The sequence below is a fragment of the Glandiceps talaboti genome, unplaced genomic scaffold (genome assembly GCF_964340395.1).
Source record: "Glandiceps talaboti unplaced genomic scaffold, keGlaTala1.1 scaffold_39, whole genome shotgun sequence".
NCBI classification, from domain to species: domain Eukaryota; kingdom Metazoa; phylum Hemichordata; class Enteropneusta; family Spengelidae; genus Glandiceps; species Glandiceps talaboti.
Window position 1 is genome coordinate 59,074 of NW_027554296.1, and position 18,165 is coordinate 77,238.

The window sequence follows — 18,165 nt, forward strand, 5'->3', positions numbered from 1 at the left end:
TCAGTAGGTGAAATGAATTACAAAATTTACGTTTTAGCATTGAACCTAATCTGAATGACTATTTCCACAGTTGCAGTTGACCTCTAGGTGGCAGTATGATCACTGCAGCCAATTATAAATGTTTGGTACTGTGTGCCCCTATCTCTGGTTGATCTTGATTTGGGATTACAGTGTCAGATGTTGATATCCTCTGTGATCTTTCTTAAAAATACATGCTAGAATGTGTCAATATAAAATGGAAATGGAGTCCCAGTCAATGTTATGCTTGTATAGTATTGAGTGTTTAGCTAAAGGAACATCACATACACTATTGTGTGAGTGTAACATGATTATTAAAGTGGCACAGGCTGACAATCATATATGTCTGTAAACGTGAAAATACTTACAAAACCTTCAATGTACTTAATATTCTAGTATAATGTTAATGTTGATGTATACCTTCTATGACATCACAATTTGTGTTCTGATATTCTTAGAACTGTTGATTACATAATAATATGGAGTTCCTGTACATAATAAATTATGTCATCAGATCATTTATAAGTTATTACCCGGTTTCAGTTCAGTCAATTGCAAGTAATCATTATTGGGGTGTACAATGTTGGTATGCATCAGTAAGTAGAATACCGTGAAAACTTTATAAAAAAATACATCCCCAAAAACATAAATTCAGCTTGTTCCCCTTTAATGATTCTGGATTCTGGGATTTCCATGTTACCAATTTTCAATTTTCTTTCTTACAATTATATATATACCCGTAATTCCTCAGGTTAGCGCCCTGGGCGGTTTCAAGCCCCCCAGACCCCCAAGTTGGGGTTGGGCGGTTTCCTGCGTACCCTATTTTCGCTGTGACCAAAACAATGCCTCATACATACTATGAGTGTTGCAAATGTGGAGTCTGAATACACTGATCAAAAGCTCCGACAATTCTGACTGGATGATAGATGTCTTGAAACAGAATACACATGTGCTGGAAACATATAATGTTGCAATCTTTCATTTTCACTCAATTCTACTATCAAACCAACACACATTGATAAAAACCATGAGCGGTCCCTTTGATGTAATCTCTGCATTTATTAACATTGATAAAACGATTTCCAAGTAAAAAGTACCAAACATTGTCGGAAGACATGAAAATTAGAATTTACATTAGGTAATGCAGGAATTGGTAATGGCTTCTCCTCTGTGACAGCACAGCTGTTTTTAATGTATATTGGATCGTGACACATGATATTGTACATGTAGTATTATGTACCCAGTCCATGTAACAAAGAATTCAAAATCGGAACAGTTGCGGGGCAAAGTGCTAGATCTAGCACTTCGCCATTTTTTGACAAAGTGCTAGATCTAGCACTTTAGCGAAAAGTGGCGAAGTGCTAGATCTAGCACTTCAACAAAGAGTGGCAAAGTGCTAGGTCGTCGGTAAATATGTCATGTTATACCGGTAATGGACATGTTATTACTCTCAGTGTAAAATGTTACTTCCCGTGTTAACGACCTTAGAGTTTGATTTTCCGTATGTTTTACCAATGCACAAACAAGTTTCTACTTCGTAATTTTCAGTAACGTTCAGTTTTGTATTTTTTCGATGTTCTATGCGGCGAAAACTACAGCACGTGGTCGTTTCCCTTCCACGTTTCGTAATCCTTACAACGGCTTGACACCACTACCAACAACCGCAGACCGCCATTTTGACAGCTGTCACGTCAAATAACGCACTCCCATATACAGTCGAAACTACGAACATTTTGTTCGGCGTGCGTCACAGACTTCAACTATAGCACGCAGTCATTTCGTCGGAACCACGTTTCGTACTCCGTAGTTGACAACGGCGTGACACCACACAGTCGAAACTTCGAAGATTTCAGGAAGTAGAAACATTTAGTTCGGCGTGTGTCACAGACTTCATACTGCAGATTTAATGGCAGTGACATTTGTAACATTGCATGACAAAGATATAATATAAAGGAAAACTGAATTTCTTGGTGTGTGTGTGTGTGTGTGGGGGGGGGGGGGTTAGTGTGTCTAGATGCGAGAGCGAAGATTTTTCTTGATCGTTGAACACGAAAATAAAGTCTGGGTGTAAGTTTATATCATGTTCACTATATTTCTATTGAATAGATAGATTCACTTCTTTCAGTATTATCAGATCGTTTATAGATGACAAAAAATATTGCTATCGAAAACGTAAGTGCGAAAACATATTCGTGTGAACAATTTTAATTTCAGCCCTTCATTGCTGTAAATATTTTGATAGAAATCTATAAATAACCCGTCACTACTGTTTTGTAAATTCCATGTACTTGGTACTGCCAACTTCTTTATTGAAAACAACGACAATAAATAATCCATGACTTCGCCAGATCTCAAGTAAACCATCACATTACTGTTTACTGATTTTTTTTGCATTCCTAGACAATCACCAACTTCAATATCGTCCCTTATGTAATTCCTGGTCGCTCAGAAATTATACTCCAATGTGGGATAAAGATTTCAGTGATTTTCAAATTTATTTCAAGACGTTATGATTGATATATCTTTCCCGCTCTAAAATAGACATGGTATAAGAAATACTGAGTGGCTAGTCCTTGTTTACAGAGTAGATTGCAGATTCTGAAGTACAGTCCCGCCCACAGGCACTCCCGAGATATGTATGATATCAGAATGTTTCTATCAGAATACAATACAATGTCGATAATATCGATGATATTGACGTGTTTTAGCCAATTGTATATGAAAGGGGTAAAATAATAACACTTGTTTCTGTGATCGCGCAAGTCCATCCAAGGTATTGACAAGGCATGTTTGTAACAGAACACACAACCCCCGGGACACAACCGTACGTACGGCAACGTGAAGTTTCAACCGGCCGTTTTACTCGGCAAACATTTAACAAACTTCAGATAAATCGTGTCGTTGTTACAATCGGCCAAAGATAAGTTTTGGAGTCGATCGTGCGCCACACGACCATGTACACGGACTACTGACATGGCGCATGTATGTGACATTTATCGACCACGTTATATCAAGCCGTTGGAGGCGCTTCGTTGTTTACAGTCCCGCACTTCGTTGTTTTCTGGCGAAGTGCTAGATCTAGCACTTCGGCGAAAACTGACGAAGTGCTAGATCTAGCACTTTGTCAAAAAGTGGCGAAGTGCTAGATCTAGCACTTTGCCCCGCAACTGTTCAATTTTGGACCATTTAGCTACCTCCCCAGTCCCATGACGATAAAGACGTAATTACATGTAAGTGTTGACAACATTCAATGCATGGTCAGTGAATAGCTCTGCCAGTATCATATACCCAACGTGATTGGGTGAAATTACTCACTTTTTTGTAAGCTGCGATCCTATTGGTCATATATGACGTAGTGACCTAATTACATTAATTATTTCACAACATGGCGACTTGTAAAAAGACTAGCGCAGCGATCACACTTGGAGGTTGGAATGCGCCGTATACAGTCATCTTATGAAGGGAAATATACATTTTTAGCAATGCTACATTCCTAGAAAGAATACTGATGTTTCTGTGATGTAAATAGCAGATTGAATTACGACATACCGTCATAGGAAGAATTGAAGCTTCGTATGTTGATGTGAGTCCACCCACGTGGAATATGTTTACAGTTACACATCGTTGTATGTACATGTACTACAAAATATACCAATGCATGCCAAGTCAGTCATTTTCTAAATCCTCCAAAATAATATAGATTAAAAAATGAAATTCTTCAGTTGTCCCCCCCCCCCCTATTTTGAACTAAATCCCAAAAAAATTTATGCAAAAAGGGGGGGGGGGATCAATCATTATAAGGTGTATTATCATTCGTATGTAGCCTGCACAACTTCAAATTTATTGTGAGGGAAACCCCCAGCTGTTGTCCCATGAGAGTTACATGAATTTTGATTAAAAGTATACCTTGTCAATCATTTATTAGCTTAGGTATCATACTGCCTTATCATTGGTATGAATATTATACAAACGCTAACTTGTTGCCAAGTAGACCTCTGTAGTAGACCGACTACTTTTGCGACAGTCCCAAGAGAATTACGTGAATAAATTACGTGCTTGTCAATCATTCAACTCTCATTACAATGCAGTCTCATTATTGCCCCAACACACATTAGCACTGGCGGTGTCTCAAAGGGGGCAAACATCTTTGGCGGTACGTCAAAATAACGATGAATAAACAATGCAAGGTCAGATTGTGAATGAATTTTTAGGCGCATGAATGCGGAAGAACGGGAAGAACAAAAATTTCATTCGTCACATACCAGGAGGGGGGGGGGGGGGCGGTTTCCCGTAACTTTGCCAAAAGTCGACATTGTAAAAAAGAAAGGCCTGGGCGCTTGCCCGTGTGAGGGCGCAAACCCGAGGAATTACTTATATATATATACACACACACAAAATACACAAGTTATGGTACGGAGCCGTTACTCAGAGTTTCACGCTTGAATGCGATCTTCGGACAAAGATCAATTACTACCAAACCAGAGTGACTGTAGAGTTTCAATTACTACCAAACCAGAGTGACTAGTTTCAATTACTACCAAACCAGAGTGACTATAGCATTTCAATTACTACCAAACCAGAGTGACTATAGTTTCAATTAGTCACCACAATATTTTTTACATCTCACTCAGTATTTTTTGTCATGAATAACACAAACAAAATGCAGACACTGATAGCATGCACGTACATAAAATGTTACAAATTATTCTGTGTGAACACAATTAAACAGTTTTGAATTTGAGTCTTTCTTGTTTCATCCAACAGTGATGTTGATTTGTGCTCACACGGAGGTAATTATCATGCCACTCAATTGAAACTCTATGGACACTCTAGTGTGGTAGTAACACCTTATGTATGCTTAGATGTTATTCTCCAATATTTTTCTTATGTTCAGCCAAGGAAAATGAGTGACCTAATTAGGGGCCTTTGTCACTACAAGTTGTTGTTGTTAGACTCCTAGTGACAACCCTTAGGTCATGAGTATTTTTCAGTTGAATAAAAAAAAATATTGGCAAATAATATAATTACACCAACACCAGTAATATCAAAGAAAAATCAGGGAAAGTAATGGCAATTTCGAACATTTTGACTCATATTTCACACACAGTATGTAGACACTTGATGTTTTGACATAAACGTGCACTGTCATGACATAGAATGACCAGAGTATATATTCCATATTTTTTGTTCAACTTGGATCATGCATGGAATAAATCATGTCATTGAATCATTATGTATCAAATCTGAATGCCAGAACACATACACTGTAGGTATGTATGGTTATTAATACCTTTTATACATTTATTTACTCATCAGCTGGTCATCATGTACCCAAGGAAGTGATGCTAATAGTGGCACCATTTACTTTACATCGCGATCCCACCTACTGCTCAGATCCAGAAGTCTTTGATCCTGACAGATTCTTGTCCAAGAATTCTTCAGGCCGCCATCCATATTCGTATGTACCTTTCTCAGCTGGATTGAGAAATTGTATTGGTATAAGTATCAAATGCTGTAATACTAATTAAGTTTTGTATCAGTGATATTATATTGTTTGTATGCATTGCCAGGGACTAGTTGATTCCTTTCTATTCTTTCAAAGTGCCTCTATCTGTCTGTCTGTCTGTCTGTCTGTCTGTCTGTCTGTCTGTCTGTCTGTCTGTCTGTCTGTCTGTCTCTCTCTCTCTCTCTCTCTCTCTCTCTCTCTCTCTCTCTCTCTCTCTCCAGTAATTGAAATTCTAACACATGATGAGTCAAGATTTGATTGCGTAAAGCTGATATCACCTTGACCAAACAGAATCAAGAATTACTGGGAAATAATCTATGAGTTGATATTGCAGGTCAAAAGTTTGCCATGTATGAAGAGAAAGTCGTATTGTCATCAATGTTGAGAAACTTCAATATATCAGAGTCTATTATTAGATTTTAGACTGAATCTTAGATTTCAGATCATACTATTCGATAAACACTGCTGTCAAGGGGGGGGGGGTGCACGGGGAATCGGAGACGACTAACATTATATTTCAAAATTATATGTTAGATTGTAAGTTATATTTTATACGATATTATCGCATAGTAATACTGTAGGCCACAGTTCGGGCTTCTGGGCGATCAGTGATTTATCATATAAAAGATGCTAATACTATTATTTTCTGTGAGCCTCCTCCAAGATTTCAGACAATATTGTTTGATAAAAAAAACCTATTGCGGTGGTCTGGTTGATGAGCAATGCCCAATAATACAGTATAATATTAGTTGTTAGACTTTAACTTATATTTTAGACAGTGTTATCCGATAAAAAATGTTCGTTATGGTCCGAGTAAAAAGCAAGGTCTAATATTAGAGAAATTAGACTCTCACTTAAATCATGCAGACTCATACATACATACATACATACATACATACATACATACATACATACATACACACACACACACACACACACACAGACAGACAGACAGACAGACAGACAGACAGACACAGACAGACAGACAGACAGACAGACAGACAGACAGACAGACAGACAGACAGACAGACAGACAGACATACATACATACATACATACATACATACATACATATACATACATACATACATACATACATACAAACAAATAATCAAACACAAATACACAATCATTTCTAAAGTGAACCATTCTTGTTTGGGACTACATAACAGGGCTATATTGCACTTTTCCTATCATGTCACTGTGGAACTGTCATGGCTCTCCCAGTCAGTCCACAGGCTATCCCATACATAGCACCTACAGGCTCTGTGTGAGTAAACGTCTCCGACTGTTCAAGGTGTTACTCCAGGCCGAGTCACCAAAATTCGCACTGGTCTTGTGAGTGACACACAACTGAGTGATACAGCCTACCCATTGACACCCAACCTGGGTTTGAGTGTGTCAGAGAAATATATGTATCTCCTGTTCCCAATGGGATTTGAACCCAAGACGTGAATCTAAGTGTTACGTTTCATCGTCAGATCAAATTTGTTGCATGTGTAACAAGTGCATTTAAGCTTATCTTTCAATTTTTCATTCATTTATATACACACTGCCTTCATTAATTATTTTGTATGGGCATGGTATTTCTGTTATTGTACATGTTGATTTTGTGTCAGGTGACACGTTTTTTGGCACCCTACTATTTTTGTCACCCAAAGTTATACATTTAGCACAGCCTTTTCACCACAAGATGATGTTTGCTGATACACACACAGACACACAGACACACACACATTATTGAACCTGAGATGTTCAGTTGTGATAATAACAATAACTTTATTTACAACAAAAAATAACAAATAATAATTTGAATAATAACAAAAATAATAATAATATTAATATAATAATACAATTTAATAGTATAAGTACAAAGTATTCCAGGTGAAGAAAGTTTAATCTAATTAAGGTATTATCAAAAGCTGTCACTGACCTTACAAGTTACAAAATTTGACCACATTTTCATGAAATAGTATCACAGTAGGAATGAGTTGACTGATTCATCTCATAGCGTCAGAAACTTGGTAAACTATGAGACCTTTGAACAAGTGACCTAACAGCCTGAATAGAAACACTTTTTTTTTTTTTTTCATGACTGTGTAAAAGTGGTTCTGCTGTTCAGCTCTTCCACTGTACAGTTTCATTTTAGCAGTGTAATAAAATAGTTAGTGGTATCACACTATAGAACACATTTCACACAGAAAGTTGATAAAATATTGTACATTTATATTACAGTCACCATATTAAAAAAATTCTATTTTAACCCTAATTTTGCATATCTAAAATAGTGCCAATGTGTTGTAGCACAACTGTAGTTTTTACATTTTTTACATTTTTGGAATGTTTATACACTTGTCTGTTAAGTCTGTTTAGTCCTTTTGGAATTAAAGGTTTTTGACCAAAAGTACACATTTTCTGTACCTAATTTGCATATCACAGCCACTGGTAATATTATCATGTAATGAAAAATTCGTAATCTGAACACCAGCGAGAATGTTCCAATCAAATTTCAACCCAACCTGCACAGTACTTTTTGAGTCTACATTTTCTGACCAAAAATCACCTTTTTGACCCATTAAATCACTAATCGATGGTAAGATCATATTTATTTCAAAAATTTTCCAACTAGACACCCAACGTAATATATCCATCAAATATCATGGCAATTGGATCAGTGGTGTTTGACTTTAAGTTGTTCACACACACACACACACACACACACACACGCACGCACACTTTGCCATGTTTATAGCATTACTTAACATAAGAAGTTTAGTTATGCTAAACAATTACTTATTTGTTGGGTGTGTGTCATAGTCTTCTACACAATATACTAATAACCAATGTTGACAATCGGTTGATCCTAACGCAAATTTGAAAATGACAAAATTTATAGTTGATGCATGACGGAAATATTTCAGCATGGGGTACACATTAGTCCGTGTTTTTGACAGAATAATGTAATTTGGCTACAAACTAACTTCACAATCACAACTCCAATCTACAGTGTTAGTCTGAGTACCATACTTCTAGTATGGATTGACTCACTCTACTTTACATGCATGCAGTAGATGTATACTTCCATGCAATTTCTCATGTTCAAAATAAGATTGTTCAATGATTTTTTATCCATATGTTTTGAAATTATGAAAGGCCAAAGCTGTTTGATGATGTATTTAAATTTGTCACATTTATGAAATCTGTGTGTAATTGCCAAAATAAGTTGGCCCAGACTGTTGCTCGCTAACATCAACTCACATCACTGCATAAGTACTCCTGAACAGCTCTTTGGGTACAGGGAGGTGATCTGAAGTATAAACATCATGTGTACTACATGGTCAAGTTTCTCTGTCTGGTGGCACACTGACTACTGCGTAGTAGTATTCATATAGAGAACACTGATGTGGATGTCCAATTGATTTTGAATGGGGGAGGGGGAGGGGGGGGGGCTAGAAGAAAAAAATATATATAATGTGTATTTGCACGTATGTAATTATAAATTTAAGAGTCTCAGAGTAAAACGGAGTAGACGTTAAAGTGCCTAAAATCAAATTAAGATGTATAACGCAAGTCAAGGCATTTTATAGTCCATGACGGACAAAGACTTCCCTGTGAGGGAAAGTGAGAATTAGATGTGAATTGTAGAATACTATGTACCATGTGAGTCAAGGCATTTTATAGTCAATGAGGGACAAAGACTTCCCTGTGAGGGAAAGTGAGAATTGGATGTGAATTGTAGAATAATATGTACCATGTGAGTCAAGGCATTTTACAGTCAACAAGTCATTGAGAATGACATAGTCCTCGCTATAATTGGGTTTTAAGGAATTATCACTACTCTGATCACGCAACAACATTTGTGAACCTAAAACAAACAGACTTAGATATGTTGTGTGTGCTTGTTGGACATGGAATATGCCTCCAACAATAAAGGATTGGTTGGGTATGGGGGATCATATCACGATGAAAATGGAGTCTGAGTTATGGCTTTGGACATGGAAAATTCACAAACAAAATGGCTGCCAGAAAGCCATATGGGATCGTATTACGACGAAAATGGATATGCACATGTATGTCATAGAACACTGTCCTAATACCAACTTTAAATGAGATCTGTTCAAGCATGTCTGAGCTATGCCTTTGGACATGAAAATTCGCAAACAAAATGGCTACCAGGCAGCCATATTGGATCGTATCACAACGAAAATGGATATGCACATGTATGTCATAGAACACTGTCCTAATACCAACTTTGAATGAGATCTGTTTAAGCATGTCTGAGTTAGGCTTTGGACATGGAAAATTCACAAACAAAATGGCTGGCAGGCAGCCATATTGGATCGTATCACGACGAAAATGGATATACACATGTATGTCATAGAACACTGTCCTAATACCAACTTTGAATGAGATCTGTTCAAGCATGTCTGAGTTATGACTTTGGACATGGAAAATTCGCAAACAAAATGGCTACCAGGCAACCATATTGGATCGTATCACAATGAAAATGGATATGCACATGTATGTCATAGAACACTGTCCTAATACCAACTTTAAATGAGATCTGTTCAAGCATGTCTGAGTTATGGCTTTAGACAGGAAAAATTCGCAAACAAAATGGTTGCTAGGCGGCCATATTGGATCGTATCATAAAACAAATTGACGTGCATATGTATGCCATGGTATGTTGCTCCTGTACCAAGTTTGAAAAAAATCGGTCCAGGCATCTCCAAGAAACAGCTGCGGACGGACGGACAGACAGAACCCAATCCATAAGTCCCCGTTCCGGACTTCGTCCGCGGGGACTAATGAGGGACAAAGACTTCCCTGTGAGGGAAAGTGAGAATTAGATGTGAATTGTAGAATACTATGTACCATGTGAGTCAAGGCATTTTATAGTCAATGAGGGACAAAGACTTCCCTGTGAGGGAAAGTGAGAAGCAGTTTGGAACTGTAGAATATGTACTAAGAGTGTACTTTATATGTTGCAGGTGCAGCTGCAGTTGGACGGACTACAAAAGAAATTAGAGGAATTAGAAAAAGACGGCAAACGCTACATCTGTGGACAATGCTCTACAAAAGGTGATGGAGCTAGCACAAACACCAACATGGAACACAAGGCCACACAAATACTGAATGGATTAAGCAGTGCTGGCCATATTTGAGACAAATGATTTTGGGCAAGAAGCAGGGCACCTTATCATTCTGTTGTTGGGAAATAAAGAAGAGGAAGAAATTGCATCAAAAGTGTCTAAGTTCCTTCAACATGGGAAGTGGCCTACCCATTATACTAATCATACTCCATATTGTCCGGCCAAAAACTACAGAGAAGACGTGGATGTAAAACCCAGATATTTGAAATGTTATGTTTGTGGTATTGTTAGGAACTTCGCCAGATATTGTAAAGAAAAAATTCCCTGTGAGATGGAGTCATTAAAATTAAACCTTGAATAAATTTCATTCATGTGTTCTCTATTTGAGTGTGAGCTTGTAAGTTAAGATATTAGTACTCTGAGACAGGGGTGTGATCACCAAAAGGCATTGCCTTATGACAGCCTGCCTTTTGTAGGATCCTGTCTGGGGTGCCTTCTACATGTAATTAAAAGGGGTGTTAAAATTTTCTTTCAGTTCGATATTCCAATGTGGGAAATGGAATATAAATGTGCAGTAATGTGAAACCTTCTCTTGGGTGTCTGTTGAGGGTGCACCCAGGCATGACTCTACGTCTCGGATGTTGAAGCAGTAGCCTAGGGAAAAAATCAACATATCTCCCTGGTACATGACATTAAGAAACCAAAATGATTTAATAGCCGTTAAAATACATAATCACGTACATACGTGGGACAAGTTGACAATAGTTGTGAAAAACAAATCATAGACTGGCTATCAGAGGGAATATAGGTATCTCACTATGTGACTCCTTGTAAGGGAAATTTTAAGAGCAAGTCTTATAATCATTCATACCCATCACTTATAGTACTTCAAAACAGTCCTGGATGTAAAGACTTTGGCCAGTTTATTTCTACAACTATATCAGACAGATTAAAGTCTGGAGCACTATCAGTGTGAGGGAAAGTTGGAAAGGACCCACCACCACTATTAGTTATGCCTTTAAACCATGTATGTGCATTGATATGAGATACCTGAGTCTCTGGATAAAATAGGAGGACTTCAAATTAGATCAATGGGTGGAAGTTACAAGATATCTAGAACAAGGAGATTTTTCACTTCAAATGTGATGACAAAAGTTGGTATGACCATGTTAAAATATCACACGACAGAAAGCTTTTGGGTTTCAAATGTGCTGGGATTTGGTATGTGAGCAATACACAGTACCATTCGGGTGGAAATTATCTGCCTTTGTACATCACACCATAAGTACTGTATAACAAATTATGAAAGGTCCATAGGAGTGCCATGTATAAATAGATGAAAGGCATGGAGGCCCTTTAGCAGACAACAAGTAACACACCTGAGCCAAAAGGAATTAGTGGAAGTAGCAGTCTTTATACTGGCAAAATTGTGTGTTGACACAGGATATTTCCAAGCACTCAAGAAAAAATAATCAGTTCAGTTGTGCTAAAAGTGCATTAAAAGAATATATGAACTCCCGATATATGAGAGCCATGTATCAATGAATGCAAATTTTACTCATCAAGAGATTGTTGCCGTTTTTGCACATGCAAAATCCGGGAAAAGTGTCGGCTATGACAATATTCCTGAGTTATAGTTTTGAGGTATTGATGGTAAAGTGTATTTTGCATTGAAAGACATGGGAGCTAGGGAGAGTAGATTGTAATGCAATTATCAAATTTGGTTGGTAAAGTATCAATGTGAGACATTGTGACATTAGATATTGGTACTCGAGATGTATACTGAGTGGCCCTTACAAACTGGGTAGTCGGCTATGTTATGTTGTCTTTTCCCTTGGCTAAGAAGTAAAGGAAAGGAGTCATGAGAGTGGTGAAAAGTGTACACCTGGAGGGAGATATCTATGAATATTAGCAATACATGCGTGACTCTCATCCACCTACCTAAGGATAATATCACTTTGCTTGGCATTAGCACCATTTAACAACTCAGTCCAAATCTTGATTACAATACTATAGATAGTATCCTTTAAGCAAAGTGATAAGGCTTTAAATACTATATAATCTCTTATGTCAACACAGTGCTCAAACTGAAGTTGGGCAACAAAAATGTTCACCTGGGACTATGCTTTGCACCTGCAGGCTTCAATTTTTTTTTCAAAGGTCACTTGTCAATGGACAAGAGAATTTTCAATTTCACTTCTGGTATAATAAATTGTTTGTCCTATCAAGATGTGACATATTGCACTTCTTTTTACACACCTGAGAATGTATTTCAAGTACATAATAAAAATAATAATAAAAATAATTATACTGGATAGTTCTCTAAGTAAACACTTATCTGCCAAGAAATCCAGTGAGGGTCATCCCTCATGGATTCAGTGTTTGATAATGCAAGGGGAACCGGAGTACACGGGGAAACCTGCATTGTTCAGTAGAGTCAAACTAAACAACGAATGGTTTGAACCCCAACCACAGTGGTAAGAGGAAAGTGGTTTCACCACTCGGCACAACCGACAACCCCTGATTTTAAAGTTATAAACAAACAAAACACTCTGAAGGTCTATCATTTGTGACAATCTTGTGTGTTTTTTCTATTTCCATCATTTTGCCTAAATGTGTGCTAGCCGATGTAAAATGATGCCTTACTACTGAAACACATACACTTGTTTCTCGACATAAGTTTCAGACTTATTGTCACCAAAATGATGCTTGCCTATAGTTCTTTTTTTTTCAATATTACTTGTAAACATGTTTTAAAAGAAATTGGCGTTATTTCAATTCTACAATGTGTCTGTGATAGACAGAAATTGGCTTGATTTTGATAATTAACCCTGAAGGTAAGGAAAGCAGGATTCAAACACTTGGAGTAAAAAAAAAATTCCAAGGTTTTCCCTGGGTTTTCCATCAGTTTCCAGTGTACTTGTATTGATTGGGGTTATTTTCCAGGGGTGTTGACCATCAATATTTATTTTATTGAATGACATCTAATTCTCTGACACGGATGAAAAGTAATTAACAAGGTCTCTCACAATATGTCACAACACATTTTAAAGACAGTCAACACTGCAGCTGTTGGTTTAAAAAACAAAACCGTCATAGCCATTAGAATAACATTGTTCATTTTCAAATCAGCCAAATGGAAAAGTCATTAGCCACAAACTTTAAACATTGAAAATATTAATTTGTTTGTCTATATATTTCTCTTAATGTCTGTCTTATTATTTTAGTCCTATGAGTCAATACTGTGATACTATTTTATCACCATCAAAATCTTGACTATCATGTTCACTCATTGTAGGTCCCAATAAGCTTATCCCTACCAACATTAAATCAACCAATTCATCACAATCTTTCCAACTACATTACTTTGAGCAATATATTGATCAAGTGTAACTTTTGTCATGTTTTATTACATCAGTTTTCCTGCACACTGAAATCGACTGTACACCTCCATTTTTACTCTGAGCTGTACAGAGAGACTTCTGTTCTACCCCTAAGTAGTAGTTTCATTCAGCTGTAGATGGAATGTACTGAAACTTATGAGTGGTTACTCTGATGGTAGCAAAACACCAATGCTACAGGAGACAATTCAACAACTCGTGCAAACGAACTAAATGCATTCTATAACAGGTTTGATTGCTATGTTTTCTCTTTCGAGCATAGCAATCAGGAATGAACTGAGAGCAGCGTCCTCAAATATCACTGATGGCGACCGTCTCTCGACCGACAAGGAAGAGGTGCTTCGGGTGCTCCAGTGTGCTCCCAAACAAAGCGTCGGGGCCTGATAATTTTACTCACTGTGTTCTGAACTTGTGCGCTGATCAACTTGCTCGTATTCTGTCTGTCATATTCAATTTGTGCTTTCAACATGACTTAGCTCCGATGTCATGGAAAACTTCTCATATTGTTCCTGTCCCAAAGAAAGCTGTGATATCATCAATGAACGATCTTAGACCAGTTGCGTTGACGTCTGCCGTTATGCAAGTCTGTGAACGAGTAGTTTTACAAATAAGTTAATAGTTATAGTCTCTGATTTTATTGACCCATTACAGTTTGCCTATCGTAAGAACAGGGGTATAGAAGGATGTGATGTTACATGTTTTAAATAATGTATATTCTCATTCAGAAAAACCTGGAAGTTCAATCAGATTAATGTTCTTTGACTTTTCAAGTGCTTTTAACACTATACAGCCACATCTTATCGTTTGGAAACTTTTAGCAATGAACTTGTCACCTTCAACTGTACATTGAACTTTTAATTACCTTACGAATAGACCACAGCATTAGCATTTTCGCCTTGATGTGCAGAGGTGACAAATATCCAAGTGGGTCCTTTAGCGATGCAACGCGTTTGATGAGATAAGAAATCACTTCAAATCAACTACCAAACAAATGTAACCTTATTCATTTAGAGGGGTTGAAGTTAAGAAATAAAACTTAGGAAGTAAATAGTAACACCTCAACCATTAGCAGTAAAAAACAAGACCAACGAAATTGAACAAATATATTTGACTTGAAGTTCAGCATACACATGAAAGCACACATGGAATGAACAATTGCAAATAAATGATTCAGAATTGGAAGATGAAAAGAACACATGTACTTCTAATGTGACAATGTGAAATGAGACAAATGGAACTAAATGATTCAAATACTGTGAATTAATGCACACAAATATGAAAAGAAATAAATGACGTTTAAAGAATTTAGAGACATCTAACATAGTATACCTTTAATGTTGTGTGATGAATTGCCAATAAATGAATATTTCCCGATCATAACATCACAATTACTCAGCGTCAGGCCTGACTACACAATCATTCACTCAATCGTACTGAACCCTCAAACATACTTTTAACAGAAAATAACCCCAACTAAAAATACATTAGTTAAACTCTATAAAACAGCATATTCATCATAGCAACTCCAAGGGTAAAATAATAAGGCAAAGTATGAAAATAATTTGGTTGGATACAAGGTTCACAATATTATAAGTGATGATGACAACTTTCTAAGAATTGGTGAGAAAACTTCAAGGCCACATGAGGACAAATGTACATGCATTTGAGTTCATAATGAAAATTACAAAAAAATTCTGAATGGAAATACATGTAAGGCGAAATAAAAAAAAATTGTGTGGTTCCGATTACATTCAATGTTAAAATAGTTGGGTTGGTAGATTTTTTATTTTATTGTCTTGTATTTTTTTCATGTGTGAGTGTCTAGTTCAGGTTTTCCATTGTTTTCCAAATGGTCTCTGTGTTGTTTATTTCTTTCTATCAGATGTACAGCCATTACAGATTGGAAGAATAGGTTTATATTGTTTTTTAAGTTGGTGTCAGTTTCCGCACCCACTATTTCTTGCGAGACTTCACGATTTTCGCGACTTCGTTCAAATACGTAAAAAAAAGGTACGGGTCGGCGTGAAAATCTTAGTGGGGTCGGGTAACTAAAGCCGATTTCATAAGTTTGAGGTCATTAGCATTTGTAACGACCGAGCGAATGCACAACATCTGGATTAAGCTAATTTAGTCAATGGTTACGCAAGCAGCCTCGTTCACGATAATATGAAGAACGTTAGTCCTATAAACTTCTGATATACTATCATAAGATTGAAAATTGTTATTTCAAATTAAGTCTGTAACCTTTAAGTTTAGAAACACTAGTTTTTCCAGTTCGGTTATCCGTTTCAGCACCTCCAATAATCATAATATTAATATATTGAACGAATGTGGCTGTTTATCTTAGTATTACCCAATAAGCAACAGGTAGAATGGTATATAAACAGCTGTTTTCGCATTCTATACACCCTAGTCTAAATCATAAATGACCACATACTCCCTACTTTACCCTATGGAGGATATGAAGATATAATGCTAACATTGTGTGTCCAAGTTTGAACCTCTTTCTAAATGTAGATAAACATGGTTCTACACCCCCCCCCCCCCCAGTCTATATGACCACATACTCCCTACTTTACCCCATGGAGGATACACAGATCTATAATGCCAATGTGTGTCCAAGTTTGGACCCCTCTCTAAATGTGGATAAACACAGTTCTATATAGCCCCAATCTAAAAGAGCATATATCCCCTTCTTTACCCATGGAAAGTATAAAGGTAACATATTGTGATGTGTGAAGATATTTCACTGGCTACGTAATTTAGTATGAAAAGTGCTACTGAGTCTGCTGGTCAAAGGTGTTGGTAAACAAGATGTGTGAACATGGTCACACGAGGACAAACATGGACAAAGATGGTACTTTAACCATGTTTACCACATGGTTTACCCACCCTGTTAAATCTCACTTTTTGTACAGTGTAGCATTGATCATGTAATATTTGAGTCACAGGATTCATCAATCAAATTCAGACATATCCGGTAAAACAAACAAAAAATAAAGTATGTCTCCCATTATTATATGGTTTCATCTCAATATATTTAAAAGCCACTTAAAGCAGATTTTTTCCAAAGAAAAACATCATTTTAGATACAAAATTATGGGCTCTGAATAACTGAATATGTTCATCACTTGCATCGCAAATGTTTATATATGGTGCTCCGTGTTGCTGCAAGTCCCGATTTCTCAATTCAACTCAATGATTTAGGAATATTACTGTACTAACAAACATTAAAATGTAGTTATTCTTTTAAAACATTTAAAACAAATTTCAATTATCGACAATATAAATGTCATACTTCTACAACCCAGAAATTCAACTGCACTATGTATATGTCATCAGTGGTCCGTAAAAACGTCGAACTTCCAAATTGCGTAATAATTTCTAGGGGTACAGTGCAGTGATGCCTTGGTACATGTTACAATGTTATGATACTAACAGACCTACTCTTACAATATTGCAATGCATGGCTATGTTATGTTGCCGATATGATGACCGGAGTATGGTAGCAATTATATACATAGTATGCAAGATCAAAACAAATATGGCAGCACCAAGCATGAACTGTAGACACACAAAGTATATCATAGAACGATCCTTTGACTTTCTGGGGCTATCAAAAAATGACAATGACAAAATTCATGACATCATTATTTGACAACATACAGAATAGTGTCAACTCATTGGAGATAATGTGTATCTGGTGTATGTACCTAAATACTTATAATATGTTTTAAATGGCCACTGCAATTCTATTTTTCACTTTTCATCAAACCAATAAAAAATAGCCACTTAACACATTTTTTTTAATTTATTTATTTGTTCAGGCAAACCAACGGGCATAAAGCCCATTTACAGGCACCTTTAAACACTTGTCCAAGAAGTCCAGTGAGGGCCATCCCTCATGGGTTCAGTGTTAATGCGGGAGGAAACCGGAGAACCCAGGGAAAACCTGCGTTGTTCGGTAGTCAAACTGAACGACACTCTTCTTACTTACAGCGTGGTAAATTTTAATCGAACCCTGAATGGGGTTCGAACCCCGACCGCAGTGGTAAGAGGCAAGTGGTTTAACCATTTGGCCACCGACAACCACAACCATTTCTATAGCACTGAGGAGAAAAAAGTGACCACGAATAGTGAAAATCTA

General features: G+C 36.9%; 1 long non-coding RNA gene across 1 annotated transcript; it reads left to right on the plus strand.

Moving 5' to 3' along the window:
• The first annotated feature begins 3,114 nt into the window (after positions 1–3,114).
• LOC144453293 (uncharacterized) lies at positions 3,115–10,948 on the plus strand. The gene is made up of 3 exons (XR_013482409.1): positions 3,115–3,248; positions 5,335–5,476; positions 10,516–10,948. It is a non-coding gene; the product is annotated as an uncharacterized LOC144453293 (long non-coding RNA).
• Positions 10,949–18,165: the final 7,217 nt, after the last annotated feature.